This window comes from Columba livia, chromosome 15, assembly GCF_036013475.1.
Source record: "Columba livia isolate bColLiv1 breed racing homer chromosome 15, bColLiv1.pat.W.v2, whole genome shotgun sequence".
NCBI classification, from domain to species: domain Eukaryota; kingdom Metazoa; phylum Chordata; class Aves; order Columbiformes; family Columbidae; genus Columba; species Columba livia.
In genome coordinates this window covers 3,242,329-3,266,278 of record NC_088616.1, presented here as the reverse complement: position 1 = coordinate 3,266,278, position 23,950 = coordinate 3,242,329, and the positions used below count along the sequence as shown (strand labels likewise).

General features: G+C 41.6%; 1 protein-coding gene and 1 long non-coding RNA gene across 2 annotated transcripts in view; both read right to left on the bottom strand.

Annotated features, from left to right (window-relative positions):
* Nucleotides 1-10,668, bottom strand: part of LITAF (lipopolysaccharide induced TNF factor) — a 33,630-nt gene extending 22,962 nt beyond the window's left edge. The window contains exon 1 of the mRNA XM_021295809.2: nucleotides 10,651-10,668. The gene's annotated coding sequence lies outside the window, so the exon portion shown is untranslated. The remainder of the gene's footprint in view (nucleotides 1-10,650) is intronic.
* Nucleotides 10,669-13,534: 2,866 nt separating this feature from the next.
* Nucleotides 13,535-23,950, bottom strand: part of LOC110363242 (uncharacterized) — a 45,647-nt gene continuing 35,231 nt past the window's right edge. Inside the window, exons 5-6 of the long non-coding RNA XR_010466289.1 lie at nucleotides 23,319-23,481; nucleotides 13,535-19,687 (exon numbers count right to left, since the gene is read on the bottom strand). This is a non-coding gene — a long non-coding RNA (uncharacterized LOC110363242). The remainder of the gene's footprint in view (nucleotides 19,688-23,318; nucleotides 23,482-23,950) is intronic.

The window sequence follows — 23,950 nt, the reverse complement described above, 5'->3', positions numbered from 1 at the left end:
CATCCGTTTTACTTTTTATATACTTGTTTCTGGAAAAAATTACCATAAGCTTGCTTTATTTTAAATTTTAGAAGAACCAGGCAGTGGACTATCTCTAAAGGACTTTCATTAGACAAGATCTCTGATCTCTGCATGAAAAGGGAAGTGATCTCATTCAGCAAGCATAATATCTTAACAAATGCTGGGGGGTTTAGAGCCTTCCCTGTAAAACAAATCCTTATGGCTTTCGTGAAGGACTTTTAAGTCACTAAAGAAGGTCTTAAGAGTTGTCATTTGCGTTCTACCGAGAAAGAATCAAACTATAAAGAATAATAAAGAATATAGATATCTTAATTTCAAATAAAAATATTTGTAAAACTTGCTTATTTCTCGAATAATAAGAATATTTTTGCTTTCATTCTTGAAGCAAGGAAATTTCTAAAATTATTTTGTTTTTTTATTATTGGCATGGAGCAACTATGGTCCTTGGACAGATGTTTCTCAGAATTATTTCTCATTTGCTCCCAGACGAGCATAATTATCAGACATTCATCTAAACTTAATTAAGAAGAAAACTGCAATGAATTTTATGTTTGATAGTTTTAGAAGTGGTAACAAGTGATTTATGTCCTAGCAAAAGAAATTCAGCTTCCTCAAAAGTAAGGGAACCAAGCAAACTCGCGTAACTTCACTTACAAAATCAGCATCCACGAGGGATTCTTTGCACTGAGCTACAAACACGTAGGATTTTACATGCTGCACAACTAAGCAATTTTGTCACACAATGCCATCTTTAAATATTTGTCTCAAGCATTCAGACATAGCGGGACTTGTCCACAAGATGGCATGCACTGTGTCCAAAAGGAACTGTGCAACAACTACAGGGCAAAAACGCTTCGGTGTAATTATCTTTCTTCATTTCATTATCTTTCTAGACAAGCGCACAAGCAAACCTGCCTGTGCCTATTTTCATTATTTGCTTATACAATCAAAAACTCTGCTTGCCTCAGAGGTAACAGACTTCAGTTCACGTGGCAAACAGAAAATGGCATCAGGGGAACCAGTTTTTGAGGCCTCAGGTGGCAGTAACCAAGTTAAGTCATACACAAGAGGCAAAGGCGTTGTAGGGAGAAGGATTATAACCTTAGCGAACATCTGGTTTTAGCAGGGTCCACCTCACTGCCTGGGAAAACAGAGTGGGAAGAAGAAAGCTCTGGGTTTTGAAAGGACTGACCAACCCCTGAAAACTCAGAATGAAGACGGCTGCACTTCAATAGGAAGATGAAACTAAGCACAGTCTAGAAAAAATTATCCCTACATACCTGATAACCAAAAAGGCATCAAATCCTCAAAGCTGTCAGTAGGTCTATCCAGATTAAAACAAAATACAGCTCCCCACCCTGCATCCTGCCACAGGTGCTGCCAGAAATAGAAACATTAAATGAAAACAACTGACCCATCTGTCTCCTTTGGATCTCACACTTACATTGTACTGTGCTTTTTGAGATAAAGTTTGCACAGAGAGGTAAGATTCTTCCATTGGACTCACCCATGAAGCTCGTTTTCAAGTCTACGTGCTTGTCTTCAGCTGAGGTGCTATATGCCCTAAAGTCACTTTATGTCAGTTAGCCTGATATAAGGAATTACAACTTGGCAAACTTGACCTTGTTCCATCTGTCATAACTTTAGCATTACTAATACTATAGAGACAGCATCACTTTTATTTATTTATTTTTAATGAATCCACTACCATTTAGAACAGTTTCCAAGCCACAACTAAGGCTGAAATGATCACAGGCTATGACCATGTCCTTTTGCCACCAAACTGAAGAGCCAGAAGGAGCTGGAGCTCGCACCGATTCCCAACTAAGCTCAGAAACACTGGCACCAAGTGGCCACTGCATAAATGTTGCAACAGATACACTTACCGAGTTGCTAAAGTCTTGCAGGTTTGTTGTTACTACAAGGTAAGTATTTTGCACTTTTTTCTTACGGTGATCAAATAAAAATCAAACCCCCTTATCATCCACCCTCCCACCTTCCTCGGTTTGTGTGAAAAGAATTCAAAGCAATCAAAGAGCCGGGATTCTGAAATTAGTAATGCAATTCCTCCATTTCTGCAAAGCCACTAAAAGTCTTTTGTTGTCATAAAAGTAGTGAACATATCCCGTTCAATTACATGCATATTTGTGGAGTACTGCAAGGCAATACTAAAGGCAACTATACGCAAAGTAAAGCCTGAAAACAGGAGCACAGAGCTATTCTGAAGAAAGAATTCAGAATAGGATACTTGTTCTATTCCAAATGCTCTGACATTATTTATGTGTGTTTCTGAATAAACTCTCTATTTGGCATTTTCCTCACCGGGGATGTTCAGAGTCACTGAACATCCCAAGTCTTCCCAAGTCACTGTTGGGTGTGATGGAGCTCAGCTGTCCTGGAGCTGCTGAATACCCACCTGCGATGGGAAGTGGAGAGTGAAATGATTCCTTGGTTTGTTTTGCTTTGCTTATGCGCGGGGCTTTTGCTTTAACTGTTAAACTCTCTGTATCTCAACCCACGAGTTTTCTCACTTTTACCCTTCTGATTCTCTCCCCCATCCCACTGAGGTGTGGGCAGTGAGCAAGTGGCTGCTGGCTGGGGTTACACAGCAACACTCAAATAGCTTAAGGCCCATAAACCCCTAAAATACATGAAATGTTAATCCAAAGAGTGGGATCCATTTTCTGATTATAAAGTCCTGACATCCAAGTTCATGCAAGCCCTAATTCTATTGAAGCCATTTTTGAAGGTAGAAATAATGACTCTGCTAGCCACACATTCCATATGAAACACTCATTGTATCTTGTGTGAGAATAACATGCACTCATCCTTTACTCTGTCTCCCACAACCCGTTCCAGCACCCACAACTAAAGCAGCTATCCAAGTCCTTTAGTGAAGGACGGCACCGTATGGTCATGCTTTTCCAGCAAAAAGGCCAGATTTGGATTACAGCCCTGGTGGTTCCAATTCAGCAAAAGCCCTTCAATGCCCTTTCCCCCCCCCGCTCTAGATTGACACTGTTGTCATTGCAAACTGGCATTAGCCTAAACCAAGATGCCTGGACAGGTTTTCCTAAACAGCTGCTTTCAAGCAGCGCTAAGAAAACTGGTCCAATTAATTATCATTGGTGGCTCCTCAGAAAGTTTATATGTATTTGGTTTCTGTCCTGTAAGCAAACTTTCACAGGAGTAAGAAATTCCTGATAGAATGGGCAACTCTATCAGAAGTCTTGGAGGCCAACAGGAATTGGATGTGTTATCCATGAGATGGTTTCAGCTACATACATGTGAAGTGGCTAAACCCCACAGCTTTATAAATGCAGCAATTAGATCAGGTGTGATAAGTACTACACCACTCCCAGAAGACAAGGTCCTTTTCTAATGCAGACATCACATTTCTGTTCATTCTTGATCATTTCATTGAAAAGAGCAAGAATCGCCAATGTGTTGATACAGGTTGGAGGGCAAGGGTTATTCTGTGTCAGTGTTTCCTCCTCCACCGGCTGCAGCTGAAGGTTTGAAAATAAATCCACTGAGCAGTCAGACTGTCCAGAGTGAAAGGAGAAAGTTCCAGCGACACCAACACGGGCAACTCGGCACGGTGACACTCGGAAGTTACAACGGACAACGTACAGTCAGAGCTGTGAGCTACCTAATAGCGAGTCTGAAGCAGAAATGACACTTAGAAGAAGCTTACTTTAAGGTTAACAGCTCCACAGAACTTGCAAAAGAGCCCAGCAGTGCTAGAAGAGAAACATATGCACTGAAGGCTTTTTTTTTTTTTCCACATTTAAACTAGAGACTATGGAAACCTGGGGCTAAATTTCATCTTACACAAGGTTAGGGCTCTTTGCGAGAGGTAGATAATAATATTGCTTACAATTATCACTCACTCCAACTCCTATTTCACACCCCTATGCTCTACTCCAGCTGGTAGGTTCTCTCAAGCATACATCAGGTACAGGCTTAGGGGAAATAGGAACAACCAAAAACCCCCAAGAACACATCCTTGAAAATAAGAAAGCTATGTGAATGGACAGCTAATAGGTAGAATAAAACATTGGTAGTCAGAATATCCAAGTTTAGCTTCCAGCTTCCTTTACTGAATTGCTCTATAACACAGCAAGTAATTTCACCCCACAGTACTACCACTGACAAAATGAGATTAATTGCCTTTATGCGGAGAGCCTCCAAGGCTGACCGCCAGCAAATGACATGGGGAAGCCAAGCCCACATTGCAAGACGAGGTGAATCAATAAGAGAAGAACATGGAAGTTCTTCTGTTGCAGATGGTTATTATGGGTCTGTGCTTTGAGCAGCTGTAATGGACAGTCCATTATTTATTGGTGTGCTTAATGACAAACAAGAGGGAAGAAAGATCAATTTAAGAGTGGCCCGGATGCAGAGACAGAAGTTAAATCAGTTGCTCCTTGAAAATAAATAAAACCACAAGCACCCTGCCCCCAAGCAATCCAACAACCTTATATCACACACACGTATATATAAAATATAACCTGCATGAGTTATTCCAGCTCTAACGTGGGAGCTACATGTCCATGTAATGTCAAATCCCTGTTTCAAAGGCAGACAGATTTACACAGTGTGCAATGGAAAACCCCCACCAGAAAAATCTTGTACTCAAGCCCACAAAATTCTCTCTAGTATTCCATCTTATTTGAAGCTATACTGCTCTTCGAGGTTACCACTGACTGCTGGCAAAAATGCCAGATGAAAAGTTGCTCTAGCAAACCAGGCATTTCATTTTCTCTTCAATAAATCAGCTCGTGTGGACCTACAGCTGTATATTATACTAATAACACATTCTCTATTAATTTATTTCTGGGTTTGGATATGCCTGCTTTGTTCCAGAATGCCCAAACCGTTCAATGTTCCGCCATTCTTGATGAGTTCAGACACTGGGTTTGTATACCCAGAGGAAAGGCAGAAATGTCAGTTACAGGAGCAGACTGGAAGAGCAATGTTAAATCAGGGTGAAATCAGCAGCTCATTTATCCGTGTAAAGGAATAATGGCAATGCTACATAGTTTTTAATTAAATGGCAGCCTGTCCATATTTTCCAGATTAGTTATGAATAAGAAAAATTTCTAAGAAAAATGAATTAAAATGTAGAAATTGGTGGAACTCCTGCAAACACATTTCATAGCTATTCTCAGTGTCCTACTGTGAGCGTTCTAAGAAACTACAGCATATCTTTTTATTATAGGAATGAATCCACTTACAAATTCCGCGTGCAAGGCATAGCACAAAATAATACATTTATTCCAACTCTCTCAAGCCTATTCCCACAGAACATCTTTTGCAGGACTATATAATAAGGTGTGAGTTTAGGTCAGACTTTATTACAGATTCAATTCTTAATTGTTCTTGGCACTAATGGAATGGGTCTCATTTAATGTGGATGAACTAGTTACGGTGGAGAAAAATGGAAAAACAAAAATTAAGTGTCTTTTAAACTAAATTAGTGGGAATTATATTTTCTTACCACTATGCCTTTTGCCTTCCCTGAAGAAAGGGCTCTGAACAGCAGATTTGGATCAGAAATTTGTTTCTACCTTCAGCAGCTCTTACTGTTGCTACAGCATAGAAAAGTTCAGGCTTTTCCCTTTTTTCTCCTCTCCAATTTGATAGCCTGAATGCAAGAACTCAGTGTATTTGGAGCCATTATTTCAGAAATTACACAAGATACGTACTTTGGAGATTATCATCAAGAACCTCCAAGCACTTTGTACACGTACAGCTCACTTACAGACATCTCTGAAAGCAGTCAGGTTGGTCACTGCACCAGAACACATCATGCAACACCCCTCTGATGGTCAGCTATTCTAGTATGGTCAAGAAGAGAGGACAAAAGGAAAATTCAGGGTAGATATAACGAAATCCTTATTTTCCTCTCCATACCAGCGTGTAATTTTAGTAGTCCTAACAGCACATTGAAACTTTCAAAGGAAGCAGACTGAAAACTATGCTGCAAGTTACAGTTTAAAAAAATCACAGGGGGAAAAAAGTATACACTGTCACTGATTTAATAACAGGAGTTTACTCCAAAAACCCTTACTGATTTCCCAAACTCAGACTAATAAGATTGAGGCTGATTTCGAGATGCCCACCAAGGCAAGTTCCACCGCATTTGGGGGTTTCCAGGATTAGTGTGTCAGAGGAGCAATGTTATAGAGCAGGGCACAGCTGGCATGGATCATAAAGAATCTATTCACCTGGTATCATTTACTTCCCCCCATGCTGTAGGTAGAAAATTGATGCAGATATGAAATATTACCCAGATTCTTTTTTTTTTTTTCATTTTTTTGTAAGAAGATCTGATTGCTTTTCTATTAGAGCAGAAAAGGCTGAATTTACTTATTAATAAACACATTGCTGCCAAATTAAAATAGTCCTGCAGCAGCCTGTTAACAGATCAACAACCCTGCGTTGATGCCAGAATTTATAGTGCCCCTAGTGTTAAACATTTAAGTTGTGATATCAACCTTCTGCAAATGAGGCTGTGTGTTCAACCATACATCATTATTCTGGGAACTGCTGACCTGAAAATAAAGAAAATCCCCCTCACTTGTCTTTGCTGCAGTACAAGCACACTAGGTGCTTTTAGCTGTGGTTATGTGAGGTGCTTAGGAAAGCTCAGTGCAAATCAAAAAAGTTCTTCAGCCAGAGCTGCGTTGAATTCTCAATTATAGAGCAAAACCTGCATGGGTGATAACAACCCTGCCCTACAGCTGACAACACTGGAGTTGCAATTCTGCTCTTTCAGCAGCCACGTGAAAGCAAACTTGGAAATATAAATGATTCATCGAAAACTGCAGGGTATATTAGTTAAAGCTGCCCTATTTGCGTTTCCAGGATAACGCAAACAGGCTTCACAGGTAACAACTGGAAATTATCGCACCACCTTTTTTTTCACTTGAATTAGACCAAATATGATAGTGCAAAAAATACAGCTCCAGCACTTCATCAGGATATTCTGTATTGGAATCCTACCAAAAGACTCCAGCCTCAGCTTTTAGGTCTTTCAGGCATTTATTTGCCACACAGGGTTAGATGCTCTCCTTTCAAGTGAAAGGCCAGAGTGCTGCTGGCAGCTGAACTCCTGGAAGATTACTAAAGCTCCCAGCAAAAGTATGAGATCAACACTTAAAGAAACAGGTGAAAGATTCCTGAGAAAGCATATTACTTTGGGAGGAAGGTGGAATGCCTCTGCTTTTCTCATTCTTCAGAGATGGATTTCTGTGAGCAGCTCCCGGTTGGGAAGCACAGGAGGCTCCCCATAGCAGGATCTCCATGTGCCTCCCTCGCTGGTGTCCTGCAGAAACACCTCTGTGTGCTCCCCGAACCCTCAGACTGCACAAGAACTGCACAACCCCCAGCAGGAGCTTCCTGGGAGTTTAGAGGAACTGTCCACAGGCGACTGGGACCCAGCTGGAGAAGCAGACAAGGGGTGGGGTGCTTCACCACCTGTGCTGCAGTAGCCTTTGACAAGCCTTAGACAGCAAGAGAAATGCTGAAGGTCTGCTTTTCTCCTGCAAAAACGCCGATTGCTCAAGTCAGCAAGATATCTGTGGTCTCCTTTCTCACCATGCGTGTCTACCTTTTATATCAGGGAAATGGAGTGGTGGTGGCCACTTGCTTCCGTCCCAGAGAGGCTGTACAAACGAGGTTAAGGCATTCTGGTTGAGGGTTATGTTAAGTAAAATGGCTCCCTGCTACTCTTCTGGCCCTTGATATTCCTTCTGAGTTCTAAAGAAACAGGACTTCCCCCATCTCTCAAAGAGAGACCCAGAAATAGCTTTCTAGATGTCTGGTGTCTTTCTGGTCATTTCTTCTCTGCTATGACACAGACCATGCACCATTTGTTATCTTCAGTGGCATATGTCAGAGCACATTTCTGCTGCAACGAGCTGTTGTTGAGGGTTTAGTTACTGTGGTGCCAGCCCATGGGATAAGCGACAGAAGGAGCCGTGTCTGTAAGAAAGCCAAGTGACCGTATTGCTGCCAGAAAGCACAACCGTGGCAAAGTTGCCTGGCTGCTTGTTTCACAACAAAAACCAAACTCTGCTCAACACCCAAGGCTGGATTACTTGCTCCTGCCCTCTCACTAGATCATAACCTGCGCAACAGCAAGGACGCTGTGTCCCTGACCACCAGCCAGGGTCTGTAAAGTTCTGCTATGCTGCTGCAAGGTCACGCAGCACAGAGGAGCTGGGGCGTCCGGCCCTTGTCCATGCAGCAATAAATATTGTTAACTCTGTGCAAGGTTGCAAACAAGACAGATGCACCTGCAGCACGGGTTGGAAAGCTAACTGAGCATTGTTTTTCTTTTGGGGAAGAAGGTAACAAACAAAAACCCCAGCGCCTTCAATCTGTTACATTAAATGGGATTAGGTAACATAATTTAAAGAGATTTCCTGTCTCTGTTGAAGAGAAGCGGACCAGCAGCACATACACAGCTGTACGTTCTCTTGCCTATTTTATTTTGTATGAATTGCCAAATAATGGCAGTGTCACATGCAGTACACGCAGCTCCTTGACAGCTTATTGCCCTGTTTTAAACTTAGCTCCACTTTCTAGCAAAGACTTTTCTCAGAACTGATGCTTCTGCCTAGGTGGAAAATGAGATTCCTTTACCCAAGATCAACTTTTTCAGGCTCATAAGAAAAGCACTAAGAAAAGGGAAAACTCCATTTTATAGCATCAACTTGCAGAGTTATCTTTGCATTTGAAATGTAATTTCCTAAAGAAAAGACATGCAAAATACTAGCTATAGACAGCAAAGAATATTAGGACAAACTATTTAAATAGATTCCTGCAACTATTTCCTTCCTGCACATATTACTTTTAAAATGGATTTCTACATCCTTTCCAAGTTGTGTGGCATCTGATTTTTCCCTAGCTGCAAGAACTCTTTGTAGCTACCCACATCTACCAGCTTGCTACGAAACAGTATTCTTTTCCACATCACCTGTGCTCCTTTTCAATTATTTTAGTTTTAAACTTTTACAAATAGATTTTTTCCAGATGATACAAGCTATTCCCTATATGTCAGCTCAGTTATCTTTTTCTTCCTATCACCTCCATCAGGATGGCAAAACTACCACCACCCTCTTTCCCTTTATTAACGAGACACAACAAGATTCAGGCTGGACATGAGGAAGGAATTGTTGTCCCTGAGGGTGGTGAGAGCCTGGCCCAGGTTGGCCAGAGAGGTGGTGGATGAACCATCCCTGGAGACATCCCAGGCCAGGCTGGACGGGGCTCTGAGCAACCTGAGCTGGTGAAGATGTCCCTGTCATGGCAGGGGGGCACTGGGGGAGCTGGGAAGGGCCCTGCAACACAAACCCTTCTGTGATTCTATGAACAACACCTACTAGTAATTAGAGTATGACGATAAAACTTAATTCCACTTCATCCTTTGCTTTCATCATACACAAGACATTATTCCCACTCCCGACAAGACCTTTCATCAACTCCTGATCCTTCAGTGATCTTCTCCCTCCAGCTGGTGCTCCCAGGCCACCCACCTCTGAACCGCGGCAGCTCCTCAGTGCCCCCTGCTGGCGCGGGCTCTGCCCCCACCACCTTCTCCTGCTTCCCTCAGCACCAATCGCATGTTCCCGTGATGCAGAGCCCGCCTGAAACTCCCCGAGGTGCTTCTGTTTCTGCAAACCATTGAACGTGCGTTCAGAGCTGAATTTATAACTTCAAGGATCCCTGCTGGCAGCAGGATTTTCACAGGTTGTGAGTTAAAGAACCTACTTGCAGAAAATTACTGTGCAGCCCCTGCAGAGTAATTACTCTGACAGCTCCTCAATCATCTCTCACAAAGTGACACTAAATGCATCAAAGCTCAATACCTGTTTTAAGACCGTGAAAGAATATATGTAACAACAGCACTTGAAGGCATTCTAGCTCATCAGTAACACAGAATGTTACCGTCCTAGGCAATGAAAGCGGCTGAAACTCTTCAGCTGCCTCTAAATAATTCAGAATGCTGTTTGACCACATCTAAGCTCAATGTTAATTTGTACTCCTCCTTCCTCTTGAGTTATGTATAACTGAACATTGATTAATTCAGTGATTAATCTCAAGTAGAAATAAAGTAAATCATTTGAAAGGGGATGTAACAGTCACAAGTGGGTTTAAGCACGGCAGCACGCACTCATTTACCAATGACACTCAGTTGCAGTTTATCAAGCCTTTACTTGGATTCACCCCAAATTGTGCACAGAAATCTTCCTCCTCCTTTCCCTCTACAAATCCATAGGGTAATCTGGACACTGCATCCACAGATACAGCCATTTGGAGAAGCTTCATTGTAAAGGGATATTACAAATGTATGTTCTCGTAAATTAAGCTTTTTTTAAAAAAAAAAAAAAAAAGTTTTGCCAGCCATTTGAACCTTAAAATTATTATGGATGTACCAAGCAACAATAGTAGATGAAAGAGAATTCACCACTTAAAATCAGGATGATAAAAGATGTTAATAAAAAACATTATCCAAGTAGATACAAGAATGGGGTGAGAAAATCCAGGGTCAAAAATACTTAACTTTGCCTGTACAGAACACAGACTATTTTGCAATTTAGGAAAGAATTTGCTTACTGTGCACAGATGGATGCTTATTAAAGCCACGCCACAGTGAACAAAGTGGATGAAGCCCATGTATCAAAAGTAGTGGAAGCAGCATTTCATCACACATCTTAACACAGGCAAGCTCTGCACTCCATTGCAAGTCCTCAAACAAATGACTGCAGCAGACATATTCTAAGTCATGAAAAGAGAACACAGCATTCTGTGAGAACTGAGTCATACAAAGAATGGCAGCATAAAAACATCTTCCTAGGTTCTTAAAGGATGGGATGTAAAACATTTTTTCATAGCACCCTGTCACTTTTCCAGTGTTACTGAGAAATCTTCCCAATCACAATTCTTTTATAAACACGATACACACCCCAGTTCTCACCTCCAGCTCCTGTGCATGTAACACTCACCATGTATCCCAAGCCATAGCAGAATATGGGGGGTCTGTTCAGCCACCCCCAGGACAAACACCCTGAGCCCTCCCCAAGCTGCTGGGCTGGGTGGCTCTTCAGAGGGGATGACATAATGGTTTGCAGCTGAGAGGATCCCTTTGAAACCAGCTGGTTTTCTCAGAGCCCTGGACAGCCTCTTTACTCTGCTCCAGCTCATCTGGCAAAGGAGAGATCATACAGAAGCCCCCACTACTCTTCCATGAATTGCTTGAGTTACTGAAGTCCAAGACATAACAAAAAGAAAATGGATTGCATAATTTTAGGTGGCAGGATTGCATATATTTTCTTTTTAATCACAGAAAGAATCATGGAAAAAAATTGAGACTTGAAAGCAGATGTCGTTACTAATTTTCTTTCTAGGTCATGTAATTCCCCATCAAACATGCCTAGATAGTGCCTTGCAGCCAGTAGCACCAAGAAACAAAGTGAGCTTTGTAGTTCATGTCAGCAGAGAACAGGGCAGTTTGTCTCTAGGACATAATTGCATAGCAATGTTTTAAATAACATTCCAAAACTTTCAATAAAGTGAAAACTAGGCTTTAGGTATTAAAAGCCTGCTTAGACTTAGAGCTTCCAGAGAGCCACAGGCTCTTTTAAATTTAACAAAACAATTGCAAAGATCCTTCCTCTGAATACCTTATATTATAGTAGGTACATAAAATTTCAGGCCCTCCATTGCTTTTCCCCCTAAGGAGAATCCACTGGATGGAATGAGCGGTGCCCCAATGCCCAGGGTAGTCCCCCAATGCCCAGGAGTGTGGGGCTGGGTCACCCCACAGCACACAGCACCGCTTCTGTGTCCCATCCTTGTCACCACCCCACTGACGGCAACGCAGCCTGAGGAACCGCTGTCCTCAGCAGGAGTGGCAGAAATGTACACTGGCTAAAAATTTGACTAGAAAAGCACCATCTGGTACATAGGTTTGCCTAGTATTAGGAAAACTTGACGAAATTATTTAAAAGAGCTTCAAAGCCCTGAAGAATTGTCTCTCCTCATATCCATAGCTGACACATTCAAATACAAAACCAAACCACTACAGATAGATCTTGTCTACCTCTCCATTACATTCCATGGAACTAGACTGACCGTATACATGTCCATACTTTACTGTTTCCAGATTTTTAAACATAAAATGGAAGTTTTCATACGCAGTTTCTGAATAGAAGAGTTAGTGATTAATAACACTCCATGAAACAGTCCAACAACACATTTAAAGACAAAAGTAAGAGCTACACTTCCAAACACAGTACACAAGCCTAAATAGCTAAATCAAGCTCTCCCTATTATCCATTCTAAATGCCTGGTGACTGTAGGAAATTATGAGCATGGCTTTTTCAGTGATGCCCCTAATAAAAACAGAAGATAGCACTACAGCCTGGACCACAGATGAGAGAAATCATTTTAAGCCTCACAGGGATTATAGATTTTAAAAAAGAACCGGGTTACTTGTATAAGTACACTTCTTAGTTATGGCCTGAAATCATTTTTTGTTCCAACTAAAATAGCTAGGCAGTATGGCATGTGATAAAATCACCAAACTACATTATGGGCTGAGTGCATTATTTAGATTAGAGAAATTACTCAAGCTTTTCATAAACCAGGCCGAAGCCTTTCTGGTGTCATTCCCCATTGTTAAGTTACAAATAACATCCCTGTATAAAGTTCTGATATAAGTGCAGGCACTTGTATAAAGTACTAGTCATTATTTATCTACTAACAAAAATCCCACGGTAACGGCACATCTCTGCTTCCCCTTCCCAGTCGGTTCGAGCACCTGCTCAGTCAGAACCGACTGTTCCATTCCCCTGCCAGGGACACGAGCCCTGACAGAGCAGAACTTGCTGCAGCGCTCACACCGCCCCGGCACCTGCACCTCCAGCAACCATCCAGCACGCCCTGCAAATCGTACTGACTGTGCCGGACCTTAAACATCGGTAGATTTGTGCGTTTAGTTGGTTGCAGACTTTGTCTTTGCTACAGCTATTTTTAAATACTGTTAGCTGCAGAAGCTCTAGCAAATCAGGTAATTACCTTGAACTGGTTTAGACCTCTGTTCATCCCACCCAATTTCAGGCATCTAAGGCATCTGAGGCGTTAATACTGTCACCCGCACTGCACAAAACGGATGCCCAAAGACAAGCTTAATCCAAGCATTCTTTAACAAGTGCTCGGCTTTGTAATTTATGGGTTTTTTTTTAACACACTCTCTCTGTACTTAAATGTTTTGGTTAATAAAGGAGGGAAGGTATTCTTTTCTACAGCAATCTCATCATTTGCAGTTAGAACTTACCCCATCACTGACACTGCCGTGTTTGGGAAGTACGTGGAGTCTGTACTCCAACAAAATACAGGAGCAAAGCGCCCTAAAGAGAGGACACTCACGCCTTAGGCCAAGCCCGCGATCTGCTTCACTTCTAAGAAACTTCTGGTAAAAATGTGAGTGTGTCTGTGAAGGAACAAAAGAAAACAGATGACTTTGCGTTGATTCACCTGCTAGAATCAGACTGCCAGTCTCATTGCTGCCAGACCACAGGGGTGACTTCACCACAGGCTGTGTGTTTGACTTGGCACTTCTCTAGCACCTCCTCATCCTGATAGAAAAAAAGATGCCATTTGAAAACAAGTGATGCAAATGTGCTGGGCTGAGTTACATTCTGCATTCTGGTGTACACTTCATTCTGAGGCTTTGCTTACACAAGTAAGTTACGGAGCTTAAATTGCAGTTTAAATAAAAATAAAATGAGTCATATCCAATCTAGCGAATCAATGGAAATCACTTCAAGGATACTAATTTCATTACTACGGATTGTCTCCTTGCAGCTCAGCTATTACAGATACTCATGGTTAAACATTAAAAGCTGCTTGAGACTCTTTCCAAAAATGAATTTCAGCATGATTTGGGCCATGTGAAAATACTGTTTATTCTAAGCTACTGATGTGTGTGTACCTTCTTGTACCGTAAATGCCCCAAAATTGCAAGCTGAACAAGTGTGAAGAGCTTGTTCCTGGTAATGACTAAAATGGTTAATGGTGCTTTTTCGTTAAAAGATCTTCCAGACTTTCTGACAACACTGGCTTATACACATCTAGTAAGGCTGTGTCACTTGACTTACAGACATTCAGTATTTCCATTTATTGTGAAAGCAGAACTTTGCACGTGTCAGTATGGATGGCACGAGTACAGAGACCTACGTACAACACAGCTGGCAGAAGAATCCCTGTTAAAATAGGATGTGATGGAAGTATCACAGAAATGGACACAGTTAATATGAAATTAAAATCTACATATAGATCACAAAGAGATATCTGCAGCTGGAAGTGCTGGGATAAAGCTTCCCATCTATCCTGCTTCTGCCACACAGGAATGCAAAGCCTTAGACCTCCAAACCACACAGGTTCTTTCTTCTGAAGAAACAAAGTCCCAAAGGCTTTCTGCAATTTTCTCCACAGTTTCTTGCCTTTTTCTCAGTAATATCCCTTAATCTTGTTAGTTTTCACCATGTTTCTTAGTTCTTCTTTGGTTCTGATTTTTTTTTCTTTTTATTATTTTCAAACTCAATGTACTGGACCCAACAGAGGCTAAAAGGGGTAGCGAGTACGTCCCTCCTTATCCCATTGCCATCGCAATGGCCATAGCGTATTGCATCAGGAATCTTTTCTCTCCTCATTCATTCACCCTGGGAATGAAGAGACAAATTCTGCCTGACCACGTCACTGCAAATCACACTCTGCCAGTGCTAATGGTATTACTGCAGACTTACATCAGCACCAAAGAACTTGGCTTTAGATTCTTCCACACAGTTCCCAGATTCCTCTTCTTTGTTGACAGCAACGGTATTATTCACGGTCTTCCCTCAAGAGTATTACAAGGCATATCTAGATTTCTATTGAAGTTAAAAAAGCTTTAGGTATGTGGTGTATTGCCTATTGTAAGAAACTCAGAATCCCTTAGTCTTTTAAATTGTTCCTGTTTGCATGTTTGCCTTATCAACGTGGAGCCCAAATCTACTTTTGGTGCTTATGTAGGGCTCCTACATGTGTCCAACTGAATTGTTTACAAAGGTGGGTCTCTCTCTGGAAGTACAAAACCATGTTTAGATGCTACCCAAGTTGTGCCCAAAGCTTTCAAGACCAAAGGAACACCAAAAAAGACATGCCTCTTTTTCCTTTCCTTGTGTACTCGGCCTTGCAGGGCTGCTGCAGGACAGCAGCTGCCTGTCCCCACCATGGGAATGGTTAGAGAACGAGGGCCAGAGCGTCCTGGAGCTCAGCACTGATTAAGGGAGGAACTTCACGCTTGTATCATAAGCATCTTCTGCCACTAACAAATAATTTACCCAAGTGCAGTCTTCTTAGACAGCATTCATCCAAAAAGGCACTACATAGGACATAACAAAGCATTTTCCCCAACTGCAGAATTTATACAGAGGATTTGTGCTTTACAAAAGGTGGCAAGAAAGAAGCAGCACAGTAGCAGCTCTGGCTAAAGGAGTGGGCGTGACAGCGGGTCTGACATCAGATAGAGGTGTGAAAAAGGCCTGAAACAGTAACATGGAATGATTCAAGATCAAAGGAATTCAACAGGAACATACTAGACAGGGAAGCGAGCAAATTGTGTCTTTCTCCGGTATTAGACAGAATTGTGCACAATCCTTAAGCCTCAAAGAATTTCTTCCCAGAATTGGCAGGAAGGGTGGAATCCCTTATGTGGTCTCCAAAGCACCTGGAGACACTTTGAGAATTGAAGGGAAATACATAAATGTAAGTTATTGCCCCTACCGAGAGAGTTGCCATTTATTAGCTCTCGCATCGTATCCATTGCACTTAATTTCCTTAAGCACCTTTACATCCTCCGGCAGAAAGACAGCATGGAAAGCTGGAGATCTAGCAGAAATGGGATCACTTTCAAAACACTTAAGTGGGGGCTTTAAACTCTTTATATCAAAAAGCAAACTAAAATTCGGGGTGGGGAAGGTGTCTAAATATATAGTGTAGTCATTTTGTTCCCTATCTGACAAATCGTCTTCTGTTGGGCCGTAATGAAATCTGCAGTTAAATGACAATCTTGGTTCATGCTGCCAAGATCCTAATGAGCTGCATTCCCAGCTTGCTGAATGGGGAACGAGATTCCTTTCCCATGGAAAATGCGGAGGGGCGGCAGAGAGGACCCGGCAGCGGCAGAAGGACTCCGAACTGCAGCACTGGCCAGGGAATTCAGAAGGCAGCGGAAAAGGAACATTGTTTCCCTGACAAAAGAGGCGGTTATAATGACAGAAGACTCACAAGTGAGGATTAGACATCGCGGACCAAATGTACAATACTCCATTCATTCCTCTTGAAGAAATGAACTACTTTCACCCAAACACAAAACAAAAACTTGGTTCCCTCTGAGAAAAGTTTAATGTGTGTCAAAGCCTATGTCACTGCACTGCTGATAACAAGCCTGGAAGTATCAGGAGGAACATACTTTTTATTTTGTGGATGGATTGCAGAAACATTTAACTCTCCATACAAAATGGTAAACAGGACTTTGTTTCCCCACACTCCTACACACACAGAGACTGGTATGTTGTGTTACCCGAACTCCACCAAAAACTGGCCAAATGCTACAGGAAAAGTTAGATCTGTCACTTTTATGGGAAAATCTCTTCTCTGTAGAGCTCTCCTTCAACTTTGTAAAATATGGCTCTAGAGAGTTGAAGAATAACATCCCTAGAAATTACAAATGAAGGAGGTCTCTTGTGTTACTGGTTTTGATACATGGACTCTTCCTTAAGCTAAACCATGGTCTTCCCATGACTCGTGCTGACAATCTCTGCTTCCAGAAAACTGAGTGTGGTGGTTTCAGATCCATGTGGATTCTTATGTGAGAGCTTGACTCCAGGTATGTCATCAGTTGCGTGCGTGTCATGTTCCTTGGAGAAGCCTAATATACAGGCTGAACAGATAAAAGCAATGACTGTACCAGGCATCGGCGAAGATATTCTGTCTTAGTTTATCACACCGTAGCTGGATAGTTCTGAATGTACAAACAGCATAAAAGCAGACAAGCAAGGAATTCATGGACATATTCTCACAATTTCTTACAGCATTCAAACAGGGACAGTCTTACTTTAACTCTACTAGGCAATTTGGAATGAAAGATACAGGAAACAAACTGCGGATGTTTTGTAATATCACTGCAGAGAGCGGGAGGCAGCAATGTCTATTGCTACACCTGCCCTAGAAGTTCCTAAAGCCCACCAGTGGGAAGGAGCTGCCACCTTCCCTCTTTCCTAATGTTCTGTAAGTCATTTCCAACAGAGCCTACCGGCCAGCAGCAACAAATCCTCCAGGAATTATTCTGAAGATGGACATCTCTGGTTTATACAAAGCTTTCTATACCACATCATTTACACAGAGAAATGAATTAACTCATATCTGCATTCAATTATAGGCTGTCTTGTAACTCCTGCTGGGAAATCTGCATTGTGCAGTTCACTTGCTAATCAGATCTTCAGTTTAATAAAACCATTTCCAATTAATGTTAATCACATTTGCAATTTGCAAATTTGTGACAGAGCTTCTAATTGCTGTTAGTAAGAACTTTCAGGACACTGGGGGACTGCACATTCGGTTCTTGATCTGATGCTACTTTGTGCTCCATCATACAACAGACTGCTTAAGTAATTATTTTTAAATCACTCTGTGACTATTCAGCTGGAGTTCTGTATCACGGGCTATAGGGAAGATGGACACCCTCTGAATACTGATGCAAGACCAAGAACTCTGCTTATTAGCAAAAACATTTATAGAAAGTGAATGTCAAAGCAGGTGCAGCATGCTGACAATCTGTGTGATCATTTAAAGCACCGAAGTACCACCACAAGATTCTCAGTTAAGCACGACTAACTAAATGTAGAGTTGGCATTGAAAAATTGGAGAAATAGCTTGGAGCTATTTCAAGATTGCAGAAATTTTGAATATATGCAAATTCATAAAAGTAATTAAACATTAAATCTGTGCAAAAAGTCACTGTGTTGTAAAAGTCTTTGTGTTTGTAACTCTGCAAAACTGTGGCATGAGTTTTCCCGTCACTCAAGAATTGCACGCTGAATAGAACAAACAACTCTCCTGATAAGGGTGCATTTGAATTCAGAAGTATTTCTTATACCTTGTGCTTGAAAATGGATGACAAAAGCAGAAATCCGTCATGGAATGCTGCTAAGGGTTTGCTCAAAACACCAAACTTATCTATGCGTTCCTTACTAAACCTGATGGTAGCTGATGCTCTCACAGAAAATCTGTGTTCAGGCTTTGGATATAAAATTAGCCCTCTGTCAGTAATTACGTGATCTTCTACCTTATTTTTGCAGTTCAGCATTCAATAGTGGTTTATCACAAACACATAAGTGTACATGACCAATCCTTTGAAATCAGTGAGAATGCAAAGATTTCTACAGGATTGTTAGCTCAGCCTATTTACTTCTGTCTTGTATACAAATTTCTGAACAAATTAGACTTTACTTATGCTAGAGCCTTAAATTTTTCTATTAAGACATCGAATGTCCTGTGACTAACTCAAAATATTTTTGTTCCTCAAAACTGCAAATGTACCACTCTCTCCCTCTCTCCAAATACTGGAATTAACTTTGCCCTCAGCTGTATCTATTAAGTTTCCGCACATTATTGCCGCAGTTAGAGATGCGAGGGCCTCGTTTTGCTCCACTGAAATCAATGCTAAAGCAGCGATTGAGTTCAATGACAATGTGCACTACAATAGGCCGTCAATCTTTGGTACCTACTGAAGAGCGAAGCGAGGAAATGGTGTCTTGCAGCTCCTGGGTAACTGTTCCTGTATGAGCCCCTGCATGACAGCTTGTGTCTTCAGCTTGATGCTATAATGGCAAAGGCATTAGCAAAGAGATGGTATTAAAGACAGCCTGCCTCAGAATGTCTTCAAAATGCTTTGAAAAAATTACTGCAGAACCCATATTCCCTGCACTTTACTGTTTGGCATACTTAGATTTCATCCTATCCTTACATTTGTGGGGTTTTTTTTCTTAATTTCTTCCTATGCAACAAGCTTTAGAAGCCTCTTACTAAGTATAGGTGAAGCTGACAAAGCTTCCTCTCTCTCCTTTAATTCTGTTTTATTCTGACAAAGCACTTTCTGTCACTGTCAGGAGAAAAGTCCTCACACGCTGAAACCCATCAAAATATGTAGAACAGAATGCTAATGCAATCTTGAAGAGATAAACACAATCTTGTGAGCACAGATGTCATTACTCTCCAGTAGCTGCTGGTTTCTCGTGCTTTAGAAGTTCCTTCATTGCCAGAGAACTACTCAGGGTTCCTTCTCTTGAGAAACAAGGCAAATGTACAGCTACAGCCAGTGCCAGACTCACAACGGAATGATGCGGCTGAACATGTTGTCCTGGCTTTAGCAGCCCTGAAACAGCACAGAGGCCCACGGTGCTCGGGATGGGGCCGCGGTGACGGTGCCACCAGAACTGACATGTTCCCCCGTGGTCCCCTCAGTGGCTGCAAATAGTAGCCTGGATTCCGGAGCGGGCGGCTGCTGTTCTGAGGCACGGCTTACTGCGCGTTTGAGTGAGCACCGATTCTTTAAACAAAGATAAAGGAAGAGGAAATAAAATTAATTCATTTCGATGTTTATTAGAATTATTATGTGAAAAACTCCCAAGTCATTGAAGTAAGAACTCTATTTTAATGTTGTGTAGAGAAACTAATATCAGACAGGAAAATACTGGATAAAGTTACAACTGGAGGATAAGAGATAAGGATAAAACCATGGAAGTGGAAGCATTTAAAAAAAATTCTTTGATTTTATTGCATAAGGTCCTCTGCCATCTACTAGTTAAGTAGAGCTGACACCGTCTTTCACTTCAGTAAGTTTATGCTGTAAAGTAACAGGAGTTATTACAGAAGAATTTTCTGTGAGGTCCTGAAGTATGCAGACAGACCACAGTTGACAGGGACTGATCCAGGGCAAGAGCACTATTTTCGTCTGCCTGTACAGTATAAGGTGAATCCATTCCCTTATCTCCATTGCCCTTTCTCTATCATGAAAGAGTTAAAGAAAGTGATTGCTTAAGGACACTTTTCAAAGCAAGCAACTTCATCATCTGCAGAGCCAAAGTTAAACTACCACACATAGGACCTTAAAAGCTCAAGAAAAAAAAAAAATAAAAGGAAAAAGAAGAAAAGACAAATTAACTCCTCTTTGGATTTGTGCCATTTTCTTACAAAGCAGTAATGTGGCATACTGATAAGAGACGGCAGAAAAAAGTACAGCTGACATTCTGCTAGAAACTATGGGGCTGGATGTCGGTAACTTTGGGCACTTCTCTCATGCTCGTGTGGCCACGCTGCTTTAACCATTCCCACGTGAAAGTGGGAGACGTGAACCTGCTGACGGGCTCGTCGAGTCAAACTCCTGCAAGGCTTTTGGCAGGACAATTCGAGAGGAATATCTCTTCTCAGCTGCTGTGTGCACAGACCTTTACTGTAACAATAGTCCAGCTTCAGTTAGAGAAGCAGAGAGGGGAAATCCCCGTTCAGAGCTCAGTCAACCCAAATCTTGCCAAAACCACAGAGGTCAAAAACCTCTGAAAACCTCTCATTTCCCTCCCTCCTCCCCTACCACCGGCTGAAGGTACCAACAAGAGAAGAGCCCCAGTTTAGTACCACCAGCCACGCACCACACAGCAGTCTCAGTCTGAAGATACTAACCATGCAGCTCTGCTGTTCCCATCCCCTGCCTGCCAGGACAATTTTTGACAGAGTAATGAATAGTTGGCCAGTCTTTCTGCCTTCAGTCCTTTCCCCCACCCACTCACCCAGTATCTGCTTTCACAGTAACCAGAATAAGCAGAGACATTCTTATGTTCTATCCATCCAGCTATCACTAAACCACTTCCCTTAAGCATCTGTAGAGATTTCAGCAGCACTGTGCATTTCTACTACACGCTGTTTATTTTTCATTTACTCTTGTGCCTTTATTTTGCCTACAGCTGTCTGATGACAACACAGATGGTATTAAATTTGAGGATGCAGAAAAGCTTCTTTCCTCTGGGATGATGAAAGCCTCATTTCCAGTGCAGGTTTAACGCTCCCTGTGCATTTCCTTGTGTTTCCTCTGGAAAGGCTGCAGCCAAGAGGCTGAACTCAAAATCCAGGACGTGACCAAGGAGGTTTACCTTGCTGTCTCCCACTTGGGTTCTGTGCTTTAGAAATGAGCGATAACGGTACATAAATGGCATACATTGGCTCTGTTTGCAGCCAATACTTGTTTTCTTAGGAGGTGAATAGTATCTTGTGGGCGTTCTCTGTGTATGGCCCTATGGTTTATATCATATTGCCATACTGGCACCAAATCTTTTGAAATGTACCCAAAATCACCATATCAAAATGCTTCTAATATTCCACATGACAACAACTACTAACCAGTCCCTTCGCCATCACAGATGCACACAGACACTACTGAGCACATGCCAGAGACATCAGTGAAACCACAAACAGCCATCTGGTACAACTGACATTACGTTCCTGAGCATGACTGAGTAAATGAGACTGATAGAGGAGTCACCACTGGAGAAAAGTATCACTTGAGCTCTGGTTACAATAGTGTCTCTTACCGAAATTTCAGGTAGTATGGCTGAAAGTGTTTCCTTGTGCAAAGGAACTTGTTTCAAAATCAGGACTTGGATTTCTGGAGGATTTGGCACAGTTTTGGTCTACTCTGATAGTTATCCAGTTAAAACTTCTCAATGTTTGATATTCATGGTATATCCTTCAGTATTTCATACATACTCCAAAACATTTCTTCCTGAGGCACTGATAAAAAGGCTAAAAAAGAAGCCTTCCTGTTGTTGGCTTTCTGCTAGAAGGTCATTTTGATGATTTTCTTTTTCTTCGTTTGTCCTCCATAAAGGAGACAGATATCCCTGGGCCCTATAATCTTAAAAGTGCTGAGAACTAACATCAGAACTTCGCTGGTTTGGTTTTGGACACTGTGACGATACACTGCTCATGGCATTGGTGCAAGTGCCAGGCAGCAAAAATATACAGGACAGAGAACAAAAAAAAGAATCAGACAATCCTGGTGCTTCAGCCAGCCCCTGCGCCATTCACTATTTATCTTCAAGAATCAGATTTCAGCTATAGTTGTTTTAAGACGCATTGACTTCAGAAAATCTCTCCCTGCAAGAGGAACAAGGCCACTGGAAAAGGATGAGGAAAAGCAATTACAGTTTAAATTAACATTTATTGCAATCAGTTTGAGATCTTTAGGAAGAAAAGAAGACAATTGTTTTACCCAGTCTGAAATGCATGTTCCAAAACACAAAGGAAGCATAAGAAAGGCAGATGCTAAGTTGTGATGGGTTTGGTTGGCTGGTTGGTTGGTTTTGTTTTCTGGCTTTACAGTTTTCTCCACAGAACAGTGGATTAAAAAAAAAAAACCCAAGTGAAAAATATTCTCCTCCACAGCACAAGATGGCCCAAGTGGCATGGGCAGTATACGGATGCTGTATAACGTGGCTGTACCAAATTTCAGCTTAGCTTTTGGTGGAGATGGAGGACAGACCAGAAAAGTAAATAATATCCTTTGAGCAACTGGGCATTTGCGATGTTATATGTAATTATCCCACGAGAATGTGTGCACACGCACTTTATAAAAAGATTCAAACACTGGGCAGCAGAGCTGCTGGAATTAGAGTCTTTCAATGCGATTTGATCTGCTGCATTCCTACAAAGGTTTGTTCGCTGATGTAAAGCAATGCCAAAAAGTTGGTTATTTTAAGCTGTGTCAAGGTCGTCCTGTTCAAAAGGGGAAGCAAACTTTCATATCCTTTGCAAGATATCACTATCTGCTTTACATCATCTGAAATTAGCTGCCACTTGGGAGTCATAAAGATCTGTCAATTACTTTTTCTCTCTTACATTAAATGAGCTGTGTTTCTTCACAGTAGCTGAGAAGTAAGTTTATATCAATGCACCTGTTTCAAGATGGTTCATATTTATAGCTTATGAACAATAATCCAGCTATGACAGTTTGGATGCAAAGATCGTGCAAGTTTCAAACAATTTGATGCCATAGTGCAGCAGTACTTTTGATATCTACTCATAATTAATAAAAGTTTTGTCTGATATGCGCAGTTTAGCATGGCTTCACTGATCTTGGACAGAGAGATGGGAGATTAAAGCTCTTCAAACGCAGAGTGTGTATTTACCTGTTCTCCAGGCCTGCTGGTTACACCATGTCCCAAAAGAGCCTCCACATACTTCATCTGGTTTTCCACAGGGATTCAAAGCTGAGGCCCATTCTGCACCTCCCTTGGCAAGTGTCCGGTTGGGGAGCGTTTGGACTAGACGCACCATGACAGGTGTCATCATCTGTCAAGTTAACAGAGACCTCATTTCAATGAAGATATACTTTAAAAATTTTCTTAATGGAAAAACGCTGAAAATCTACACAAAAGTGCTTTTGCTGTTTATATAACACAGTGAACATAATTTTTAATTTTCCTCCCACATCTGGAAAAATTAGACCGCATAAATGAAGCTTCAACAAGCTGAGCAGATCTTTTGTGACCCTTAGGAACAAACTGGCAAGTTGTTTAAAAGCATTAATAATCCTGGATCACACCATAAATAGAAAGGCACAGATGAAGACACTGTCCCTCCAGGCACTGACTGGAAAGCACAGTGCTGGGCTGATGGGATTTTCCACAGAAAGGCAACTACACAGTGAGAGTACCCAAAATACATTTCCAACTTTTTCCTTGGTTTAAGAGACTCTAGACTTCTTTGTAGCATGGCAAAAATAGAACAAATATACTGATTCTACTGCCTAATTCCCTCT